This window comes from Bombina bombina, chromosome 7 (genome assembly GCF_027579735.1).
Source record: "Bombina bombina isolate aBomBom1 chromosome 7, aBomBom1.pri, whole genome shotgun sequence".
Lineage (NCBI taxonomy): Eukaryota > Metazoa > Chordata > Amphibia > Anura > Bombinatoridae > Bombina > Bombina bombina.
In genome coordinates, this window is record NC_069505.1 from 351193775 (window position 1) to 351219761 (window position 25987).

Consider the following 25987-nt stretch of genomic DNA (forward strand, 5'->3'; position numbering starts at 1 on the left):
CTGAGCAGGCTACCCAAACTTGGGACACAGCAAGTAGATAAATGACAAATATTTCATCCTCCAGATAGTAGGTAAAAGTAGAATAAGTATGCCCGCTATGTTAAAAGGTATTTGTGAAGCAAACTCCGTTTTTAAATTATTTGTAGTCGGACTCAGGCAGGAGCTCTAAAATTTGCGACCTCTCCTGTGCGCTGCTGGCTCCGCCCCCTAATTTCTGGTTCATTAAACTCATCAGAGGAATGTATGTCAAAATCTGACATAATAGAGTAGATTAGACTTTTTCTTTTCTCCAATTACAGTACCCTTGGGAGACGGGGTTCTTTTTTCAGATGTTTCAACTCATTTTCTACTAGGAGCATTCGTTTCACAACAATAGATGTAACTGCCTTTTTAGAGACCCCAGACTTATTGGCAGAAAACTTTGAAATTTGAGACAATTTCCTAAGGGAATAGTCTATAATATTTTGAACGTTTTCTATTGTTAATTTATTTTCTGAAGTTTGAGACATGTCTAAAATAAAGGCTGAAAATACTCAAAATTGATCAAATAAATATTATGGTATTGAAACAAAAACAGTTAAAGGGCCATAATACCCAAATGTTTAAACACTTGAAAGTAATGCAGCATAGTTGTAAAAAGCTGACTAGAAAATATCTCCTGAACATCTCTATGTAAAAAAGAAAGATATTTTACCTCAAAAGTTCCTCAGTAGCCACCTCCCATTGTAAAGGATTTCTAAGCAGCATTTCAGTATGTCTGTCCCGGGACAACTGAAGGGATGAGCTTCGTGAACTCTCATATTATTTCACCAATCAGGTAAAGGAAGCTTACTATGAAATCTCATGAGAGTTAAGTCAAATCTCATGAGATCACAGTAAGAGTTCATGACCTCAGCACTGCTGATGCTGATTGGCTGCTGTTCATTTCTTCATTTTTTTTACCTGCAGCTGGGAGCAGGTGAAGTATAACTTTTTACACAGAACTTACTCTGCTGAGCTGAGGAGATTGTGAGGTAAAATATCTTCCTTTTTTACATAGAGATGCTCATGTGATATTTTCCTGTCAGCTTTTTACAGTTATACTGCATCAGTTTCAAGTGATTTAGCATATGAGTATTATGTCCCTTTAAGTTCTAGTTTATATTTATATATAAATATATATATATATATATATATATATATATATATATATATATATATATATATATAAAATTATAACGTAGTGTAACTTTTCTGAGAAAACTATTTACAAAGTTATATGTAATGTGGATATTGTACCACCGGTGGGCAATAGAGGCTAAATAATGCATTAACATGAAGAGATCTAGAATACCAAGTGGAGAGCTTAATATCTCTTTCACACAGTTCCCATAGACCACAATGTAAACTTTTCAAAATACTGCCTAGTGCAGTTATTTTATTAAATATATAAAAATGCTACCATTTTTTTTTAATAAAATACACTATACTGTATTTTGGGGGCATTTGGGGCACATTAATAAAATTATCCAGAGATCTGCGGTAGCAATAACCAGCCACTTGTAATGGCTGGTTATTTATTGCCCACCTCCAAAAGGGGCAAACGTGCCCATTTGCGATGCACGATAAATTAGCGCTCCACTTGTAATCTAGCCCTAAGTGTATTAAAATACTAATCCTAATTGAAACTTTGTTATATTTAACAGGAGCCATTAGTGAAGAGGAGGTTCCTGTGATGTAAGATGGAAGGCAGGAAGACAGCAGTGACGCAGCTGAAAACCGCCCCTAAGATGGCTTCGGCTTCACATTACCGCATTGCAGCCGAGAAGATGGAGGAATTATTTATGCTACAAAACAAGTTTGCAAAGGGAGAATGTAGCGAGTAAGGTGTGAAGGAGAAAGGGGAATTTTAAATATAGAAACTGGAAGAATCGGAAAGGAAAAAAGGGGGTTAAAAGAAAGTTGTTTGTTTTTTAAATTCTGAAAAAGAAATAGATATAACATTTGGGAAATGAAAATGAGTAAAATGAATAATATAAAGAAATAACAATTTGAAAAAAAACAAGCAATAAATGTAATAATTAGCAATTTATGTGTGTAAATGTAGAGAGCATTTATCTGTTCACTGAGTAGCAAAAGAAAGAGAATATTCTCACTAAGTTTAATGGTTTCAAAGTAATGCATTGAGTAGTAAAAGAAAGATGAAGGAAAAATTTGAAGTCTCTGGTCTTGTAATAAAATTGTATAGAAATCGGTTACTGACCGATCTCTCACAAAAAAAGTGGTTTTATTCAGCACAAAACATCTATATCTTTCACATAATCAAAGCACCAGAATACATTTTGAAACATCCTCTTTTAGATGGAACAAACATTTTTGAGTATCAAGTCCCTTTTAAGGAGGAATTCTGTTGTATACTTTTGAACAATGTATTCTTTGTAAATAAATTACTTATAGTTGAACCCTTTAAATCAGCTTAAAACTGCCTGAAAACACAATTACAGTTATCTAAAAAAAAAAATAAAGTTGTAGGTGCAGTGTCCTCTAGTGGTAGATAACAAACGCCTAGATTTAGAGTTGGGCGGTAGCCGTGAAAACCAGCGTTAGAGGCTCCTAACGCTGGTTTTTAACGCCCTCTGGAATTTGGAGTCAGTCAGGAAAGGGTCTAACGCTCACTTTCCAGCCGCAACTTTTCCATACCGCAGATCCCCTTACGTCAATTGCGTATCCTATCTTTTCAATGGGATCTTTCTAACGCCGGTATTTAGAGTCGTGGCTGAAGTGAGCGTTAGAAATCTAACGACCAAACTCCAGCCGCAGAAAAAAGTCAGTAGTTAAGAGCTTTCTGGGCTAACGCCGGTTCATAAAGCTCTTAACTACTGTGCTCTAAAGTACACTAACACCCATAAACTACCTATGTACCCCTAAACCGAGGTCCCCCCACATCGCCGCCACTCTATTAAATTTTTTTAACCCCTAATCTGCCGACCGCCACCTACGTTATCCTTATGTACCCCTAATCTGCTGCCCCTAACACCGCCGACCCCTATATTATATTTATTAACCCCTAACCTGCCCCCCACAACGTTGCCGCCAGCTACCTACAATAATTAACCCCTAATCTGCCGACCGCAAAGCGCCGCCACCTACGTTATCCTTATGTGCCCCTAATCTGCTGCCCCTAAAACCGCCGACCCCTATATTATATTTATTAACCCCTAATCTGCCCCCCTCAACGTCGCCTCCACCTGCCTACACTTATTAACCCCTAATCTGCCGAGCGGACCGCACCGCTACTATAATAAAGTTATTAACCCCTAATCTGCCGAGTGGACCGCACCGCTACTATAATAAAGTTATTAACCCCTAATCCGCCTCACTCCCGCCTCAATAACCCTATAATAAATAGTATTAACCCCTAATCTGCCCTCCCTAACATCGCCGACACCTAACTTCAAGTATTAACCCCTAATCTGCCGATCGGAGCTCACCGCTACTCTAATAAATTTTTTAACCCCTAAAGCTAATTCTAACAATAACACCCCCCTAAGTTAAATATAATTTTATTCTAACGAAATAAACGAACTCTTATTAAATAACTTATTCCTATTTAAAGCTAAATACTTACCTGTAAAATAAACCCTAACATAGCTACATTATAAATTATAATTATATTGTAGCTATTTTAGGATTAATATTTATTTTACAGGCAACTTTGTAATTATTTTAACCAGGTACAATAGCTATTAAATAGTTAATAACTATTTAATAGTTACCTAGTTAAAATAATAACAAAATTACCTGTAAAATAAATCCTAACCTGTTACAATTAAACCTAACACTACACTATCAATACATTAATTAAATACAATACCTACAAATATCTACAATTAAATAAACTAACTAAAGTACAATAGAATGCGAGCTCAATCTGATTGGCTGATTCCATTGAACTTGATTCTGATTGGCTGATTCCATCAGCCAATCAGAATTTTCCTACCTTAATTCCGATTGGCTGATAGAATCTTATCAGCCGGGGGGGCGGAGCTAGCCGCCAAGCTGGAGAGACGTGTTCCTGGAGAGCTCTCTCTCTTAACTGTAAATTACTAATATTTTCCGAGAAAAAGACTGATTGGGGAACCCATATAACACCCTCTAAAGTGAGCGAGATACCCCCTGAGACTAGGTCTGGGTCTAAATAGAGGTATATAGCCTCCGAACTCAGCCTCCCATTGATTGCGGCGGGAGACCGGCCCGCCGGGTGGAGACTGTGGCGCAACTAACGGTCACGGAACTAGAACCTTGCTATACTGAGCTTGCCTGTGGACCATCCTTCAAGTACCTCCTGTCTCTGCTCCTGCTGTCCGGAGGGTCGGGGCTCCGCTCCGGAGCGGCAGTCTGCAGACTGACAGGGAAAGCGGAGGTGAATTGGGAGTCTCCCGTAATACCACACCATCTTTGGCTTCGACCCCTGGAGTGCTGGAGTGCTCCTCTGCCGTTCCCACAGCCTGCGGCTTTTCTGAGCCTCTGAGACCTCTACAGAGATACCTTTTTCAGTAAAGAGCGCCTTTCAAAATTCTGACGCGAACACCCGCCATCTTGCGGCCCAGCCTTCCAACAATACCAGGCCTCCTAGGCAACGGAGGACGAGAGAGCTGCTTGACATCTTCTGCGAGGGGCTGGTAAGACTCACCTGTTTGTCTGTTTTGGTGCTCAGAGACGCTCCTCACCCTGCCACTGACCCACCTGTTAGCCGAGGGGAAAGTAAGCCTAGCAGTAGCGCAGTGATATAGTCCGGAGGGTCGGGGCTCCGCTCCGGACATATTTGAACATAACCTTTGCTGACGAGCTGAGTAACCCTTATAATACTGCCATAACACCGGGCAGCCTAACATATTACACCCCCTTATAGAGGTCACACTTGCGACTAGCTGGTTTTTTAGGAGAGGGGGTCAGTAAAGGGCTCCCCACAGGACTGTTAATAAGGGAGCAACTAGCTGTGCATGAACTCACCTTGCCATTCACTGCTGTTAAGGAGTCCCCTGATACTGTAAACCGGGCAGCACATTAACATCTTAGGACACTGTCAGCTGCATATCCTCCATCAGTGAACAGCCTGCACATACCCACGGGCCCATAGCACAGAGAGCTGCTGCCATAGATACAAGGAGAACTGCCTAAGCCATTCTTCCTGGCTGGCTTTACAACCCCCATATAAGTCAGAATCCTGCTACATAAACACCCCAACGTTAACTCTTGTCCCTGGACCCATCCACGGAGGACATTCACAGCTGACATACACACCAATTTACCCATTTTAAAAGGCTGAGTGGTCTCAAAAAGATCAGCCTTGAGAGTCTCGCACTCAGTAACATAGACTGTGAATCCTCTCTTATTGTATAACCTGAGAAGTAAATAATTGACCCCACCTCTGGGTAATAACATACACATCTTCTTTTCGGGACAGATAACCCAGAGAACCCAATCTCTGCTACTCCACTCACACTCCATTCCTTGGAGACCGAGGGACTCTAGTTTGAATCCTTACTAAAAATATACTTGTGAAAGGCTGCTGCGTCAGCGCAATTGTCCTTGGGCCTCATACCTAAGGTGTAATGTTACTTTATAACAATTGTTTCATCCCACAGGTCTTTCACAGAATCTAACTAGTTATTAGCCTCTATCTCTCAGAGGCCTAGATTAGAGAGTAAGTGCATTATCCTATTTGATTGTATTGCCCTTGCATAATTTTTGTTCTCTCTGCTACAGGTCTCGTGATTCCACTTTACCTGAACCCCAGTTGTTCCTGTCTGTTTATTGCACTTTTCCGAATTATTTACTATCTGAGGAAGCAAACTTAGCTTCTCGTTCTGTGCACTAGCTGACAGGGGCCACTGCTCCGGGTGATCTAGATTTATAAGCCCATCTGTTTATCACTCTCACTTTCTCACCTCATATTTTGACACAGTCAGGTTCGCCCTTACTGAACTAACAAAACACCTGTGGTATATTGACTGATTTTTATACCCTTCTGCCTAACCCCTCACCTCCCCGCTCCCACCCGGCTTGTCCGGGTGGGTCACCTCCAACTCCCTTCTCCCTTCCTTCGGGTCGTATCCCCCTGCTCCCCGAGGTGAGGGACTAGCGCTGTAGTAACAAAACTACACACTCATGTAATTTCTCCTCTTGATGTGTTAATCAGCCCTGCTCCAACTATGTAATAGGTACTATGTAAACTAAGTGCTTGATTTTGGTATGTATAACCCTTGAATTTCCTTCAAAACAGCAGGATATTGCTCTTGAGCCTCCAGAGATTTCTTACCTTGCCTCTCAGAGATCTAATCAGTAAATCTATAAGATGCCTCACATGATAAAGAAACATTCAAAGTCTAACCCCAAACCTAGGAAGACAGTCTTTGACCATTTTGCCCACGTTTCTAAGGAACCCCCACCCCACCCAGGTGGTGAAATGAGTGAACTGGACTCCCAAGATGAAGAATCTCAATCTAGCCAACACTCAGCATCGTCCTCCCAACATTACATCACAGAATCATCGCTCAAGAAACTCCTGGCCATCCAAACTAAGTCCATCACCCAAGAAATCCAACGCAGCTCAGCTGAACTCAAAAAGGAAATTTCAGAAATTGGTGACAGGGTTGATGCGCTGGAGCGCAAGCAAGATGACCAGGCAGTAGACCAATCCAACATCCTGGCCTATGCTGAAAATCTGGCTGAGCAGATCTCACAATTAGAATCTAAACTGGCTGACATGGAGGACAGATCGAGGCGAAGTAATATCAGATTCAGAGGAGTCCCAGAAACAGTGGCTCCAGCAGATATTCAAGGCTACCTCCAGGACCTCTTCAAAGAGCTGATAGGCACCCCTGAAGGCCTGTCTGGCACAATGGAGAGAGCGCATAGAGCTTTGCGCCCCAGGTCGGTGAGTTCTGACAAGCCGAGGGACATTGTGGTGTGCTTCCATAGCTACTTATATAAAGATCGCCTCCTTCAAGCTGCTTATCGTAAACCAAACCTAAGTGGAAGGTTTGAGGGGGTACAAATACTACCTGACCTTTCAGCACACACCCTCCAACAGCGTCGACACTTCCAGTCAGTGACCACTGCTCTGCGCAAGGCTAACTACCGATATCGATGGGGGTTCCCAACCAGACTCATAGTTACCAAAAAGACAACCAGTCCATAACCATCACTACACCCTCGCAGGGTACGACTCTGCTGGCCTCATGGGGTTTATTAGTCGATCCCCTAAATGTACGGGCTCAACCTCAATCTGCCTTGAGAGCTTCAGCTCCTGAATGGTCAACAAAAGAACAGAGAATAAAAAGACCCAAGACACAACATCTGCAAGCCTCTCAAGGACATCCTGAGCCGGTTGAATAGGCTCCTTCCGAAGTAACTTGACCTAGTTTAAAAATAAGTCGGCTATTGGGTCTCTCCTGATGGTTCTTTCTGACTAGCCTGCATCCAGAGGCAGGCAGGGCTCCTGTGAGACTCTGTAAGCCGCCACAATGTTCACTTTAGGAATAAGTTATATATTATAAGTTATGATAAGTTATGTTATCTGCTGTTTTGTAATTGTTTTGATTTAAGCACTTTATATTAGGACAAATACGTCCCTGGAGCGGGGCTGACATTTCTGCTTCGCTGTGCTAGCTCCGGAGCTGTTCATTCAGCCCCCCAATTGAAGCCCACACTAGGGCTCTCTTGAGGTGGACTACTTCCACCACACCAGAGGCACTGCTTAGTGCCCTCCTTTCCTACTTACCTTCCCCCCCTCTTCATTTCCCCCGTTTTGTCTTTCAGACCTAGGTACTACGTCTTCCCGACCCCAACTCTCAATCACTACTAGACATGACTTCCTCTCCTTTGAGGTTTCTAACCCAAAACGTTAGAGGACTTAATACTCCCTTTAAGAGAAGTCTCCTATTGCGCTCGTTGAAGCACCACAATCCTGACATAGTGTTCCTCCAAGAGACGCATTGGTTAAACGATGAACCAATCAGACTCTCCTCTAGGGATTACACGCACATCGAACATGCTCCCTTCACCAAAAAAGCCAGGGGCACTGCAATCCTCTTACATAAGAGACTAGCTTTCGAACCAGTCATGACCACCAGAGACCCACAGGCCAGATATATTATCTTAATTTGTAACATTAACCATGTGCTCTATACACTCGTATCACTCTACCCACCCAACTCTCATCAACCTAAGTGCCCCAAACACATTCTCCATGTCATCTCTCAGCACAAACAGGGCAGGGTCATTATCTCGGGCAACTTCAACATGACCTGGGAACCGAAACTAGATAGAAAATCCTCTAACTTAGCTAGGACTCCCCCCCCCCCTACGGAACGGCTTGCAGCGAAATTCCGTACACTTATGACAGGCTCAGGGTTCTTTGACATATGGAGGGCTATTCACACTCAGGACAGAGACTATACACACTACTCACAGCCACATAGACAATACGCCAGACTTGACTACATATTCTCTACGGCAGACTCCCTAGATCTAGTCACTAACACGGCCATCCATATTTGCCCTTGGTCCGATCACGACTGCGTTACCGTCGACCTTATATCCTCAAATACCACTCGCTCTAGACCCTCCTGGCGCATGCCCCACAACCTTTTGCAAGATATCCCCCTCAGAGAAAAATTACGTACAGAAATCAGACACTTTTTAGAAATCAATGACCGGGCACAAGTGGGTGATGACACCCTCTGGGGAGCTACTAAAGCAACCATAAGAGGCTTAATGATCTCTGAACAGGCTAAACTGCGAAAGCAAGCGGGACTCTCGCTGTCTCAGTCTCACATTAAACTTAGAGAATTAGAGGCCCTAAATAGAGTAAAGCCTACTAACTCCTTAACGACCCAAATCACCAACATTAAAAATCACATATCTCAGCTAGAGCTTCGGAGAACTCAGGACAATTTAACTAAACTTAAGCAACTATACTTCTATAAGGGCAATAAGGCGGATACTCTTTTAGCCAATAAACTTAGAAGCAGAACCAGTATCGCACGTATTCATGGCATTGTAAAAGGAGGTTCCCTTCTTAAAATTCCCTCACAAATTGGGGAGGCTTTTGCTGAGTTTTATTCCAACCTCTATAACATAGAAAAAACTGAGAACCCCCCAGTGACCTCAGAGGACTCCATTCGTGAGTACTTAAAAGCATTGAACCTGCCGTCCCTCTCACCCGATCAACAAGACACCTTAAACTCGCCATTCACCCTTAGAGAAGTGCAACTGGTTATCAAGAACTCTAAATCTTTCAAATCACCTGGCCCAGATGGCTTCCCAGTGCATTTCTATAAAACCTATATCCAAGAACTCTCCCCTCTGCTTCTTAGACTCTTCAATTTAGCCAGAAATGAAGGCAAATTTAGGAGTGAATTCCTTGAAGCCACTATTGTGACTATACTGAAACCTAATAAAGACCCCTCTCTCTGTGCCAGCTATAGGCCAATTTCGCTAATCAACACTGATATTAAGTTCTTCTCCAAAATTCTAGCTAACCGTATTGCCAACCTCCTCCCCTATTTAATCAATCCAGACCAAGTTGGATTTATTCCCAAAAGAGAGGGTCCAGATAACACTAGAAGACTCTTGAATGTGATGTCCCTGTCGTCCAGCCTCAATAAACCTATGGCGATTATATCATTAGACGCAGAAAAGGCCTTTGATCGGGTGAGATGGCGGTTTCTGTGGGAAGTACTTGATGCCTTTCAATTCCCGAGTTCCCTCATGGGAGCAATTAAAGCCCTATATTCTACTCCCTCCGCTTCGGTAAAGGGTCTGGGTTTCCAAACCCCCCCTTTTCAAATCTCCAATGGGACTAGGCAGGGATGTCCCCTGTCACCCCTACTTTTCGCGCTTGCCATAGAGCCGTTGGCAGAACAAATTAGACTCGACCCACGCATGAGTGGGATTACCCTCTGTGGCACCAAGCACAATATAGCTTTATTTGCGGACGATATCACCCTTTTCTCATCAGATCTCGCGTCCACCCTCCCTAGACTTCTACTGATAGTTAAGGAATTTAGTGCCCACTCTCATTATAAACTAAACATTCCCAAAACTGAGATCTACACCCAAGGATTTCAGAGCTCGTCTATGGCCCCTTTAAAAATCAAATATCCTTTTAGATGGTCGGACACCTCAGTGACCCACTTAGGAGTCAAATTATCCAATGACTTTCCCCGGATTATCAGGGACAATTACCTTCCTTTGCTATCGGAGCTTCGCTCCCTCAGCAAGAGCTGGAACCTCTCGCAAGTTTCGTGGTTAGGGCGGATAGCAGCATTAAAGATGTCTTTTTTGCCTCGTCTCACATACTTATTCCGCTGTCTGCCAATCAGAGTTCCCAGGCACATCCTATTACAGTTTCAGAGCGAAATTACTAAACATATATGGCAGGGCAAGCCCCCAAGGGTGGCGCAGAGAGTGCTACAGCTACCTCAGTCAAAGGGCGGTCTGGGCTCTCCCTCCATAGTAAGATACTACGAGGGAGCCATGCTCACCCATGTCTCCCAATGGGGAGTCATGCAACCCTCCTGCAAATGGCACTCCATTGAACAGGCTTCGCTTCCCTATAACCTAACTTTGCGTGACCTGATTTGGACGCCGACCCATATCCCTGATAAATCCCATCATCCGGGAATGCCTGCAATTCTGGGACAAAATCCGCCACTCTAGACAAATTGCCCCTCACCCCTCTCCCATAACCTCATTGTCCGGCCTACTAGTAGGCCTACAGGATGCCCATCCTCTGAGATGGACCCAAATCGGAATAAAGGTGGTCTCGGACCTCTGGCTATCGCCACCGGAGTGTGGTTTTAAGTCTGCGTCCCAATTGGGGGCTGATGTGGCCTTACCCCATATCCTGAAATTTGAATATTACAGAATTAAAAGTTTTCTGACCGCCTGGGGCTTCAAGCCTCAGTCACATCGCCCACTGACCACGTGGGAGTCCACTTGGAACCTAGGAAAGAGGCTATATAGACCCCTCTCCAGACATTACACCCTGTTGGACTCTGAACCAAACCCAGATCTGGCCCCCCACCTTGCCAAGTGGTGCTCCCTGCTAGACAAACCGCTCACAGTAGACGATTGGGAACAAGCGCTTGAACGAACCAAAAAAGCGGTACATTGCACCACCCTATTTGAAACTTACTATAAGTTGGTGGCCCATTGGTACTATGTGCCCACCAGGCTAGCTAAAATATTCCCTAGCGCATCTCCGTACTGTTGGAGAGGTTGTGGTCAAAGAGGGGACTCTCTCCACTTTTGGTGGGAGTGCCCCAAAATACGCCCTTTATGGACAAAATGCTTTGGAGCCCTTTCCAAACTGGGAATCTCCTTACGTAGCTCCCCCGCAGTAGCTCTATTACACATAGGTATCCATTCTATCCCTAAACACCATGCATACATTAGTATATACCTCTTCATGTCCATCAAACACCTGATTGCCTGTGACTGGAAATCAGAGCCCTCACCTAGTTGGACGAGAGTTTGCTCCTATATGGCCTACTTGTATAATATGGAAAAAAGCATATTTTACAACGTAGGTAATTCTGACTTATTTGAGCTTACATGGACCGACTGGAAAGACATTTATGATACAACCTGGAGACCTAATGTCCTCACTCCCTCTTAGCTTTTTCCGGAGGGAATGAGAGATCTGACCTAGGGATAGTCCTGACTGGACCCAGATGGTTTTCTTTTGAAACACCCACTTACGACTGATGACATATCACTCAACCCTTCTCCCTACCCCCTCATCTCACCCTTAGACTTCTATCCCTTCCCCCCTTTATCTGGCCAAGAGACCTTCGGGTCTCCCTCAACTGTGTTATAAAGTACCACTAAATATCTTTGTTAATGTTGGTGTTCACAGTACTTCCTTGAACAGTATATCATTTATTTCACAATATATGTCTATAGACAGTTTAGAGGACGGACTGTGTCCTCGCATTGCTATATTTGCATCTGTATTGTTCTTTTTTTGGTTTTTTATTTTCTTTATTTCATTATTCGCATATTTTTTACTTGTAAACATGATAAGTTTAATAAAGCTCTTTTGAAAACTTAAAAAAAAAAAAAAGAATCCTATCAGCCAATCGGAATTCGAGGGACGCCATCTTGGATGACGTCCCTTAAAGGAACCGTCATTCTTCAGTTGGACGTCAGAGGAAGAAGATTGATCCGCGCTGGAGGTCTTCAGGATGGAGCCGTTCCTCATCGGATGAAGATAGAAGATGCCGCTTGGATCAAGATGGTTGCCGGTCTGGATCGCCTCTTCTTCCCGGATAGGATGAAGACTTTGGAGCCTCTTCTGGACCTCTTCAGCCGCAGGATTATGGATCGCCAGCCCCCGCTTGGGTTGGATGAAGATTTCGGAGCCAGGACCGATCGGTGATACCCGGCGAGGTGAAGATAAGGTAGGAAGATCTTCAGGGGCTTAGTGTTAGGTTTATTTAAGGGGGGTTTGGGTTAGATTAGGGGTATGTGGGTGGTGGGTTGTAATGTTGGGGGGGGGTATTGTATGGGGTTTTTTTACAGGCAAAAGAGCTGAATTCTTTGGGGCATGCCTCACAAAAGGTCCTTTTAAGGGCTGGTAAGGTAAAAGAGCTTTGAACTTTTTAAATTTAGAATAGGGTAGGGCATTTTTTTATTTTGGGGGTCTTTCTTATTTTATTAGGGGGCTTAGAGTAGGTGTAATTAGTTTAAAATTGTTGTAATATTTTTCTAATGTTTGTAAATATTTTTTTATTTTTTGTAACTTAGTTCTTTTTTATTTTTTGTACTTTAGTTAGTTTATTTAATTGTAGTTATTTGTAGGTATTGTATTTAATTAATGTATTGATAGTGTAGTGTATTGTAGCTATATTAGGGTTTATTTTACAGGTAAGTATTTAGTTTTAAATAGGAATAAGTTATTTAATAAGAGTTAATTTATTTCGTTAGAATAAAATTATATTTAACTTAGGGGGGTGTTAGGGTTAGGGTTAGAATTAGCTTTAGGGGTTAAAAAATTTTATTAGAGTAGCGGTGAGCTCCGATTGGCAGATTAGGGGTTAATACTTGAAGTTAGGTGTCTGAAATGTTAGGGAGGGCAGATTAGGGGTTAATACTATTTATTATAGGGTTATTGAGGCGGGAGTGAGGCGGATTAGGGGTTAATACATTTATTATAGTAGCGCTCAGGTCCGGTCGGCAGATTAGGGGTTAATAAGTGTAGTTAGGTGGAGGCGACGTTGGGGGCGGCAGATTAGGGGTTAATAAATATAATATAGGGGTCGGCGATGTTAGGGCAGCAGATTAGGGGTATATAGGGATAATGTAGGTGGCGGGGGTGTACGGAGCGGCAGATTAGGGGTTTAAAATTATATGCAGGGGTCAGCGATAGCGGGGGCGGCAGATTAGGGGTTAATAAGTGTAAGGTTAGGGGTGTTTAGACTCGGGTACATGTTAGAGTGTTAGGTGCAGACGTAGGAAGTGTTTCCCCATAGGAAACAATGGGGCTGCGTTAGGAGCTGAACGCGGCTTTTTTGCAGGTGTTAGGTTTTTTTTCAGCTCAAACAGCCCCATTGTTTCCTATGGGGGAATCGTGCACGAGCACGTTTTTGAGGCTGGCCGCGTCCGTAAGCACTGCTGGTATCGAGAGTTGCAGTGGCGTTAAATTATGCTCTATGCTCCCTTTTTGGAGCCTAACGCACTGAAAACCCAGCCATTCTGTGAACTCTAAATACCAGCGGTATTTATAAGGTGCGGCCAGAAAAAAGCACGCGTAGCTAACGCACCCCTTTGGCCGCAAAACTCCAAATCTAGGCGATAATGTTGTAGCTTAGATTGCATCATTGGTATTGGTAGCTTTTAGCAAGGCAACTTCCACATTGTTATGCACCTTATACATTCATCATCTGTCAAAATGTATGCATGGAATTTTGAAATAATTCAGCTTTATATCTCACGTTCTAAACACTGTAAATAAATATTAGATGTTTAAATGCATCATTGTTATTAGTATTTCTACATAAAATATTGTTTTTTATGAAAAAAAATATTCATTTTGTCAGTTGATTTTCATATTAAAGTTCAAAGATATTGTGCAGCACTGCAGGCTTAAAACAGCAAGTCCGTTTACCAAAACGTAATATATTTCTTTTCATTGGAAGCTGCAAAACCAAAAAGCCACTAAATTTGTTGTTTTTTTTTAATTCATTAATTTCCTCCTTGTTGGGTCGTTTTGATCATTTCCTCTTCCAGTTTTTGTTCATATTGTCTTTCTGATTGCCGCCTTCTGTACACATCATCTGATTAAAAAAAAAAAAAAAAAATGTTTTCATAAGTCTAAAATAAAAAATGCCTTACAACTGAGATCTATAATGTTATATATATATATATATATAAAAAAAGAGAAAAACAAAGTGTACTGTATCCCCTTTAATGTTCCCATTTTACAAGTTAGAGTGCATTAAATATTAAATATAACTATGTACATGCATTCTGTCCAAGAACCTTTAAAAGCACATTGTGGGTGGTGGGACCCATGGTTAGGTTACCAGAGGCGGTTGCGGCATTTGAGGCTGTGATTAGAACTGAACTCTCTGGAGTGTATCTGCCCTCGGCCGTTATTGCATAGTCTGTGTCTCTGTGAGGTCACAGGATGTACAACCAATCGGATAATGGATTCAATTTGTCTCTAGCGCCTTAGGACTAAGATGGTGTAAATCCATCAAGCTGCCATTTCCAGGTCACGAGCTGCAATGAGTTGTGAGGTGCAGAACTTCATCTATGTGTAACACACATAATAACCAAGGGACACTAATGCAAAAAGCTACATGGACTGATTAATTTCAGCAGGTAGACAGTGATTTCTGAACTTTAGCCACTATTGTCAGTGTGTTTTCCCAGTTATCAAAAAACTTAAAATACTTCTTACGTTAATACCTCTGAAGCACAATATCATTAGCTCCTTAAAATAACTGCTTAAAACAATCTCACAATCTTGTAATCCAAAAACTAAATGTGCAGGATTGGTGACACACAAAATGGTGATTGTGGATTTAGCATTACATTACAGGTCTGGGTCAGTCCATCTCAAGTGGTGAAATAATGGTAAAGTTTCAGAAATATATTGTGTCATCTATGGTAGCATTCTACTGTAAAAAAATTGAGTTTGAGATTCAACTGGTTATAGAGGTAGGGATAGTATAAATCTGTGAAAAAGCCTACTTTCTTTCATGTAATTAGCAAGAGTCCATGAGCTAGTGACGTATGGGATATACATTCCTACCAGGAGGGGCAAAGTTTCCCAAACCTCAAAATGCCTATAAATACACCCCTCACCACACCCACAATTCAGTTTTACAAACTTTGCCTCCGATGGAGGTGGTGAAGTAAGTTTGTGCTAGATTCTACGTTGATATGCGCTCCGCAGCAAGTTGGAGCCCGGTTTTCCTCTCAGCGTGCAGTGAATGTCAGAGGGATGTGAGGAGAGTATTGCCTATTTGAATGCAGTGATCTCCTTCTAAGGGGTCTATTTCATAGGTTCTCTGTTATCGGTCGTAGAGATTCATCTCTTACCTCCCTTTTCAGATCGACGATATACTCTTATATATACCATTACCTCTGCTGATTCTCGTTTCAGTACTGGTTTGGCTATCTGCTATATGTAGATGAGTGTCCTGGGGTAAGTAAGTCTTATTTTCTGTGACACTCCTAGCTATGGTTGGGCACTTTGTTTATAAAGTTCTAAATATATGTATTCAAACATTTATTTGCCTTGACTCAGAATGTTCAACTTTCCTTATTTTCAGACAGTCAGTTTCATATTTGGGATAATGCATTTTAATTTAACATTTTTCTTACCTTAAAATTTGACTTTTTCCCTGTGGGCTGTTAGGCTCGCGGGGGCTGAAAATGCTTCATTTTATTGCGTCATTCTTGGCGCGGACTTTTTTGGCGCAAAAATTCTATTTCCGTTTCCGGCGTCATACGTGTCGCCGGAAGTTGCGTCATTTTGTTGATGTTATTTTGCGCCTAAAATGTCGGCGTTCCGGATGTGGCGTCATTTTTGGCGCCAAAAAGCATTTAGGCGCCAAATAATGTGGGCGTCTTATTTGGCGCGAAAAAATATGGGCGTCACTTTTGTCTCCACATTATTTAAGTCTCATTTTTTATTGCTTCTGGTTGCTAGAAGCTTGTTCTTTGGCATTTTTTCCCATTCCTGAAACTGTCATTTAAGGAATTTGATCAATTTTGCTTTATATATATGTTGTTTTTTCTCTTACATATTGCAAGATGTCTCACGTTGCATCTGAGTCAGAAGATACTACAGGAAAATCGCTGTCAAGTGCTGAATCTACCAAAGCTAAGTGTATCTGCTGTAAACTTTTGGTAGCTATTCCTCCAGCTGTTGTTTGTATTGATTGTCATGACAAACTTGCTAAAGCAGATAATATTTCCTTTAGTAAAGTACCATTGCCTGTTGCAGTTCCTTCAACATCTAAGGTGCAGAATGTTCCTGATAATATAAGAGATTTTGTTTCTGAATCCATAAAGAAGGCTATGTCTGTTATTTCTCCTTCTAGTAAACGTAAAAAATCTTTTAAAACTTCTCTCCCTACAGATGAATTTTTAAATGAACATCATCATTCTGATTCTGATGATTCCTCTGGTTCAGAGGATTCTGTCTCAGAGGTTGATGCTGATAAATCTTCATATTTATTTAAAATGGAATTTATTCGTTCTTTACTTAAAGAAGTACTAATTGCTTTAGAAATAGAGGATTCTGGTCCTCTTGATACTAATTCTAAACGTTTAGATAAGGTATTTAAAGCTCCTGTGGTTATTCCAGAAGTTTTTCCTGTTCCTAATGCTATTTCTGCAGTAATTTCCAAAGAATGGGATAATTTGGGTAATTCATTTACTCCTTCTAAACGTTTTAAGCAATTATATCCTGTGCCGTCTGACAGATTAGAATTTTGGGACAAGATCCCTAAAGTTGATGGGGCTATTTCTACCCTTGCTAAACGTACTACTATTCCTACGTCAGATGGTACTTCGTTTAAGGATCCTCTAGATAGGAAAACTGAGTCCTTTCTAAGAAAAGCTTATCTGTGTTCAGGTAATCTTCTTAGACCTGCTATATCTTTGGCTGATGTTGCTGCAGCTTCAACTTTTTGGTTGGAAACTTTAGCGCAACAAGTAACACATCGTGATTCTCATGATATTATTATTCTTCTTCAGCATGCTAATAATTTTATCTGTGATGCCATTTTTGATATTATCAGAGTTGATGTCAGGTTTATGTCTCTAGCTATTTTAGCTAGAAGAGCTTTATGGCTTAAAACTTGGAATGCTGATATGGCTTCTAAATCAACTTTACTTTCCATTTCTTTCCAGGGTAACAAATTATTTGGTTCTCAGTTGGATTCCATTATTTCAACTGTTACTGGTGGGAAAGGAACTTTTTTACCACAGGATAAAAAATCTAAAGGTAAAAACAGGGCTAATAATCGTTTTCGTTCCTTTCGTTTCAACAAAGAACAAAAGCCTGATCCTTCATCCTCAGGAGCAGTTTCAGTTTGGAGACCATCTCCAGTCTGGAATAAATCCAAGCCAGCTAGAAAGGCAAAGCCTGCTTCTAAGTCCACATGAAGGTGCGGCCCTCATTCCAGCTCAGCTGGTAGGGGGCAGGTTACGTTTTTTCAAGGAAATTTGGATCAATTCTGTTCACAATCTTTGGATTCAGAGCATTGTTTCAGAAGGGTACAGAATTGGTTTCAAGTTGAGACCTCCTGCAAAGAGATTTTTTCTTTCCCGTGTCCCAGTAAATCCAGTAAAAGCTCAAGCATTTCTGAAATGTGTTTCAGATCTAGAGTTGACTGGAGTAATTATGCCAGTTCCAGTTCCGGAACAGGGGATGGGGTTTTATTCAAATCTCTTCATTGTACCAAAGAAGGAGAATTCTTTCAGACCAGTTCTGGATCTAAAAATATTGAATCGTTATGTAAGGATACCAACGTTCAAGATGGTAACTGTAAGGACTATCTTACCTTTTGTTCAGCAAGGGAATTATATGTCCACAATAGATTTACAGGATGCATATCTGCATATTCCGATTCATCCAGATCATTATCAGTTCCTGAGATTCTCGTTTCTGGACAAGCATTACCAGTTTGTGGCTCTGCCGTTTGGCCTAGCTACAGCTCCAAGAATTTTTACAAAGGTTCTCGGTGCCCTGCTGTCTGTAATCAGAGAACAGGGTATTGTGGTATTTCCTTATTTGGACGATATCTTGGTACTTGCTCAGTCTTTACATTTAGCAGAATCTCATACGAATCGACTTGTGTTGTTTCTTCAAGATCATGGTTGGAGGATCAATTTACCAAAAAGTTCTTTGATTCCTCAGACAAGGGTAACCTTTCTGGGTTTCCAGATGGATTCAGTCTCCATGACTCTGTCTTTAACAGACAAGAGACGTCTAAAGTTGATTACAGCTTGTCGAAACCTTCAGTCACAATCATTCCCTTCGGTAGCCTTATGCATGGAAATTCTAGGTCTTATGACTGCTGCATCGGATGCGATCCCCTTTGCTCGTTTTCACATGCGACCTCTTCAGCTCTGTATGCTGAAGCAATGGTGCAAGGATTACACGAAGATATCTCAATTAATATCTTTAAAACCGATTGTTCGACACTCTCTAACATGGTGGACAGATCACCATCGTTTAATTCAGGGGGCTTCTTTTGTGCTTCCGACCTGGACTGTAATTTCAACAGATGCAAGTCTCACAGGTTGGGGAGCTGTGTGGGGATCTCTGACGGCACAAGGAGTTTGGGAATCTCAGGAGGTGAGATTACCGATCAATATTTTGGAACTCCGTGCAATTTTCAGAGCTCTTCAGTTTTGGCCTCTTCTGAAGAGAGAATCGTTCATTTGTTTTCAGACAGACAATGTCACAACTGTGGCATACATCAATCATCAAGGAGGGACTCACTGTCCTCTGGCTATGAAAGAAGTATCTCGAATTTTGGTTTGGGCGGAATCCAGCTCCTGTCTAATCTCTGCGGTTCATATCCCAGGTGTAGACAATTGGGAAGCGGATTATCTCAGTCGCCAAACGTTGCATCGGGGCGAATGGTCTCTTCACCCAGAGGTATTTCTTCAGATTGTTCAAATGTGGGAACTTCCAGAAATAGATCTGATGGCGTCCCATCTAAACAAGAAACTTCCCAGGTATCTGTCCAGATCCCGGGATCCTCAGGCGGAGGCAGTGGATGCATTATCTCTTCCTTGGAAGTATCATCCTGCCTATATCTTTCCGCCTCTAGTTCTTCTTCCAAGAGTAATCTCCAAGATTCTGAAGGAATGCTCGTTTGTTCTGCTGGTAGCTCCGGCATGGCCTCACAGGTTTTGGTATGCAGATCTTGTCCGGATGGCCTCTTGCCAACCGTGGACTCTTCCGTTAAGACCAGACCTTCTGTCACAAGGTCCTTTTTTCCATCAGGATCTGAAATCCTTAAATTTAAAGGTATGGAGATTGAACGCTTGATTCTTGGTCAAAGAGGTTTCTCTGACTCTGTGATTAATACTATGTTACAGGCTCGTAAATCTGTATCTCGAGAGATATATTATAGAGTCTGAAAGACTTATATTTCTTGGTGTCTTTCTCATCATTTTTCCTGGCATTCTTTTAGAATACCAAGAATTTTACAGTTCCTTCAGGATGGTTTAGATAAGGGTTTGTCCGCAAGTTCTTTGAAAGGACAAATCTCTGCTCTTTCTGTTCTTTTTCACAGAAAGATTGCTATTCTTCCTGATATTCATTGTTTTGTACAAGCTTTGGTTCGTATAAAACCTGTCATTAAGTCAATTTCTCCTCCTTGGAGTTTGAATTTGGTTCTGGGAGCTCTTCAAGCTCCTCCGTTTGAACCTATGCATTCATTGGACATTAAATTACTTTCTTGGAAAGTTTTGTTCCTTTTGGCCATCTCTTCTGCCAGAAGAGTTTCTGAATTATCTGCTCTTTCTTGTGAGTCTCCTTTTCTGTTTTTTCATCAGGATAAGGCGGTGTTGCGAACTTCTTTTGAATTTTTACCTCAAGTTGTGAATTCCAACAACATTAGTAGAGAAATTGTGGTTCCTTCATTATGTCCTAATCCTAAGAATTCTAAGGAGAAATCGTTGCATTCTTTGGATGTTGTTAGAGCTTTGAAATATTATGTTGAAGCTACGAAATCTTTTCGTAAGACTTCTAGTCTATTTGTTATCTTTTCCGGTTCTAGAAAAGGCCAGAAAGCTTCTGCCATTTCTTTGGCATCTTGGTTGAAATCTTTAATTCATCTTGCCTATGTTGAGTCGGGTAAAACTCCGCCTCAGAGAATTACAGCTCATTCTACTAGGTCAGTTTCTACTTCCTGGGCGTTTAGGAATGAAGCTTCGGTTGACCAGATCTGCAAAGCAGCAACTTGGTCCTCTTTGCATACTTTTACTAAATTCTACCATTTTGATGTATTTTCTTCTTCTGAAGCAGTTTTTGGTAGAAAAGTACTTCAGGCAGCGGTTTCAGTTTGAATCTTCTGCTTATGTTTTTCGTTAAACTTTATTTTGGGTGTGGATTATTTTCAGCAGGAATTGGCTGTCTTGGGTAGTCATTATCCCATACGTCACTAGCTCATGGACTCTTGCTAATTACATGAAAGAAAACATAATTTTTGTAAGAACTTACCTGATAAATTCATTTCTTTCATATTAGCAAGAGTCCATGAGGCCCGCCCTTTTTTTGTGGTGGTTATGATTTTGTATAAAGCACAATTATTCCAATTCCTTATTTTATATGCTTTCGCACTTTTTTTATCACCCCACTTCTTGGCTATTCGTTAAACTGAATTGTGGGTGTGGTGAGGGGTGTATTTATAGGCATTTTGAGGTTTGGGAAACTTTGCCCCTCCTGGTAGGAATGTATATCCCATACGTCACTAGCTCATGGACTCTTGCTAATATGAAAGAAATGAATTTATCAGGTAAGTTCTTACATAAATTATGTTTTATTCATGCATTTTGCTAAATGAACAGATGTGATATAAGCATAACAGTTTACAGTATTTGACAGTAATTATGTTTATGATTGACACAAGCTACATGTTTAATTAGAAGTCTCTTGGAAATGTTGTGGGATCGTATGTTGGCAGTAGTCAAGGTGTCAGTTTTCTGAAAACATTGTTCATGGGAACCCACGCTTTTTGTCCAGGTAGGTGGAAAAATTCCATTCGGCTTTTATAGCAAAGTGCTTCTCATGGTTGCACAAATTGGCAAAATTGTTGTTTTTTTTTTGTTTTTTGTTTTTTTTTAAATATATTTTTATTGAGGTTGTGAGCAAATATTACAACAGGTATTTGCAGATAAACAAAGATAACAGTGTGGTAAAAAGTACACTCTTAGTAAGAAAAAGAACAGAGTACACAAATAGAGCGGCAACAACTCTAGACATGCAATCTATAGAACTCTAGACAAGTTTAAATGGTCTGTCTATGCAGTATATAGCCCAAATTATTAACCTCCCTATCTATAAAATACCATGTGGGGCCAATGAATAAGGATATTGGTCTGAAATAGTATGCACCAATTTGTACAGAAAAATTATATATAGAGTTTAATAGAACCTCAGTTTTATATTATATGTCAAAGAGAGATGGTCTCCTCATTGCTATATAGATATTTATTAAATTATTTGTTCTAAAAAAGAAAAGGGGAGCAAGAGGAGGTTAGCTTTTATATTTTTGGGGGAGGGAAATTCAGCGGGCCAGAGCCGCTCGAAGTGGGATGAAGGAGAGGGGTAAAAAGGGAGGGGGGGGGGGCGGTGCAATCTAGAAGCTAAACACTTAAATGCTTTTGGGCCTTTAAAGTATGTGTATGAAGAGCAAAAAAAAAAAAAAGAAAACAAAATCTACTATCAGTGTTGCAAACAAAGGGGGGAGTCTTAAGATGTGTTCTAATTCTGTTCCTCACGTTCCAAACATAATAGCCCTATACCATGATCTAGATAATACTCACAAAAAATAATATTAAAGTAAAGATATAGAACAAGAATCGCTTCTGTGTAAATGTTAGGCTAAATGCATATGAGAAAAGGATACAAGTAACTGGTACGATGTAAACAAATGTACAGTAATACATTGGGACAATCCTGTGAGACCCATAACATAATAGCTTATTCCGTGAGACACTATATTAAGAGAAGAAGATAGTTATCGATTGTCAGGTTATCCCTGACACTACTGGAGCATCTGTTCACATATGCTATAGTACTATGCAACACAGTTCAATCATAAAGGCGGTAGCATCACATTCTGCTGCTAGTGCGCTGTACCAGGGCAGAAATGGCCACGTAAACACTCCACCTCAGGTATATATTAATGTGTATTGTGAGCACCAAAGATCCAAAATGTAAACATCCCAGGCCATTACTATCTGTCTACTTTGATTATTCAAATAAGGCCAGTGTTTAGGTCACCTCCAAGGAACTACATATGGACTAGACATGTGCGATTCGTTTCAGATTTATTCGGAAATTCGGAAAATTCGGTAAGTTCGGAGATACGGATTGATTCGAATTTCCGAATTAAAATACTTCTGAATCTACCGAATGAAATCGAATTAGCTGCCGTATCTCCAAATAAATCCGAATTAACTTGGTAAAATTCGGCATTCCACCATAGGAAACAATGGGGCAGTTTCGGCTGAAAAAAAACCTAACACCTGCAAAAAAAGCAGCGTTCAGCTCTTAACGCAGCCCCATTGTTTCCTATGGGGAAACACTAAGTCTGCACCTAACACCCTAACATGAACCCCGAGTCTAAACACCCCTAATCTAACACTTATTAACCCCTAATCTGCCGCCCCCGCTATTGCTGACCCCTGCATTACACATTTAACCCCTAATCTGCCGCTCCGGACACCGCCGCCACCTACATTATAGCTATGTACCCCTAATCTGCTGCCCCTAACACCGCCGACCCCCATATTATATTTATTAACCCCAAATCTGCCCCCCCAACGTCGCCGCAACCTAACTACATTTATTAACCCCTAATCTGCCGACCGGACCTCGCCGCTACTATAATAAATGTATTAACCCCTAAAGCACCACACTCCCGCCTTGCAAACCCTATAATACATTTTATTAACCCCTAATCTGCCCCCCCCCAATGTCGCCGCAACCAAACTACAAGTACTAACCCCTAATCTGCCGACCGGACACCGCCGCCAACTACATTATAGCTATTAACCCCTAGTCTGCTGTCCCTAACATCGCCGACCCCTACATTATAGTTATTAACCCCTAATCTGCCCCCCCCCCAACGTCGCGGCAACCTAACTACAAGTATTAACCCCTAATCTGCCGACCGGACACCGCCGCCACCTACATTATAGCTATTAACCCCTAATCTGCTGTCCCTAACATCGCCGACCCCTACATTATAGTTATTAACCCCTAATCTGCCCCCCCCAATGTCGCCGCAACCTAACTACAAGTATTAACCCCTAATCTGTCGACCGGACACCGCCGCCACCTACATTATAGCTATTAACCCCTAATCTGCTGTCCCTAACATCGCCAACCCCTACATTATAGTTATTAATCCCTAATCTGCCCCCCCCAACGTCGCCGCAACCTAACTACAAGTATTAACCCCTAATCTGCCGACCAGACATCGCCGCCACTATAATAAATGTATTAACCCCTTAACCGCCGCACTCCCGCCTTGCAAACACTATAATAAATTTTATTAACCCCTAATCTGCCCTCCCTAACATCGCCGCCACCTACCTACAATTATTAACCCCTAATCTCCCGCCCCCAACGTCGCCGCTACTATAATAAAGTTATTAACCCCTAAACCTAAGTCTAACCCTAACACCCCCCTAACTTAAATATAATTTAAATAAAACTAAATAAATTTACTATAATTAAATAAATTAATCCTATTTAAAACTAAATACTTACCTGTAAAATAAACCCTAATATAGCTACAATATAACTAATAGTTACATTGTAGCTATTTTAGGATTTATATTTATTTTACAGGCAACTTTGTATTTATTTTAACTAGGTACAATAGCTATTAAATAGTTATTTACTATTTAATAGCTACCTAGTTAAAATAATTACAAAATTACCTGTAAAATAAATCCTAACCTAAGTTACAATTAAACCTAACACTACACTATCATTAAATAAATTAAATAAATTAACTACAAGTACCTACAATTCGATACAATTAAATAAACTAAACTAAAGTACAAAAAAAAAAAAACACTAAATTACAAAAAATAAAAAAATATTACAAGAATTTTAAACTAATTACAGCTAATCTAAGCCCCCTAATAAAATAACAAAGCCCCCCAAAATAAAAAAATGCCCTACCCTATACTAAATTACAAAAGTTTACAGCTCTTTTACCTTACCAGCCCTTAAAAGGGCCTTTTGCGGGGCATGCCCCAAAGAAAACAGCTCTTTTGCCTGTAAAAACCCCCCACAATACCACCCCCCAACATTACAACCCACCACCCACATACCCCTACTCTAACCCAAACCCCCCTTAAATAAACCCAACACTAAGTCCCTGAAGATCTCTCTACCTTGAGTCATGCTCCCTCAGCCAGGCCGAAGTCTTCATCCGATGTGGCAGAAGAGGACATCCAGACCGGCAGAAGTCTTCATCCAAGTGGGGCAAGAAGAGGTCTTCCATCCATCAGAAAAGTACAAAAACAAACAAACACTAAATTACCAAAAGTAAAAACATATTACAAGAATTTTAAACTAATTACAGCTAATCTAAGCCCCCTAATAAAATAACAAAGCCCCCCAAAATAAAAAAATGACCTACCCTATACTAAATTACAAAAGTTAACAGCTCTATTACCTTACCAGCCCTTAAAGGGGCCTTTTGCGGGGCATGCCCCAAAGAAAACTGCTCTTTTGCCTGTAAAAAAACACAATACCACCCCCCAACATTACAACCCACCACCCACATACCCCTACTCTAACCCAAACCGAACAAAATGAATTTACTATAATTAAATAAATTAATCCTATTTAAAACTAAATACTTACCTGTAAAATAAACCCTAATATAGCTACAATATAACTAATAGTTACATTGTACCTATTTTAGGATTTATATTTATTTTACAGGCAACTTTGTATTTATTTTAACTAGGTACAATAGCTATTAAATAGTTATTTACTATTTAATAGCTACCTAGTTAAAATAATTACAAAATTACCTGTAAAATAAATCCTAACCTAAGTTACAATTAAACCTAACACTACACTATAATTAAATAAATTAACTACAAGTAACTACCATTAAATACAATAAAATAAACTAAACTAAAGTACAAAAAGAAAACACTAAATTACAAAAAATAAAAAATATTACAAGAATTTTAAACTAATTAAACCTAATCTAGGCCCCCTAATAAAATAACAAAGCCCCCCAAAATAAAAAAATGCCTTTTGGGCCTTTTGCGGGGCATGCCCCAAAGAAAACAGCTCTTTTGCCTGTAAAAAAAAACCACAATACCACCACCCAACATTACAACCCAGCACCCACATACCCCTACTCTAACCCAAACCCCCCTTAAATAAACCTAACACTAAGCCCCTGAAGATCTCCCTACCTTGAGTCGTGTTCACCCAGCCGGGCCGAAATCTTCATCCGATGGGGCAGAAGAGGACATCCAGACCGGCAGAAGTCTTCATCCAAGCGGGGCAAGAAGAGGTCTTCCATCCATCAGAAAAGTACAAAAACAAACAAACACTAAATTACCAAAAGTAAAAACATATTACAAGAATTTTAAACTAATTACACCTAATCTAAGCCCCCTAATAAAATAACAAAGCCCCCCAAAATAAAAAAAATGCCCTACCCTATACTAAATTACAAAAGTTAACAGCTCT

At 40.8% G+C, this 25987-nt stretch overlaps 1 long non-coding RNA gene across 1 annotated transcript in view; it reads right to left on the reverse strand.

The window, feature by feature from the left end:
• Positions 1 to 14238: 14238 nt before the first annotated feature.
• The window catches only part of LOC128635895 (uncharacterized), a 389682-nt gene continuing 377933 nt past the window's right edge, over positions 14239 to 25987 (reverse strand). The window contains exon 3 of the long non-coding RNA XR_008398613.1: positions 14239 to 14327. This is a non-coding gene — a long non-coding RNA (uncharacterized LOC128635895). The remainder of the gene's footprint in view (positions 14328 to 25987) is intronic.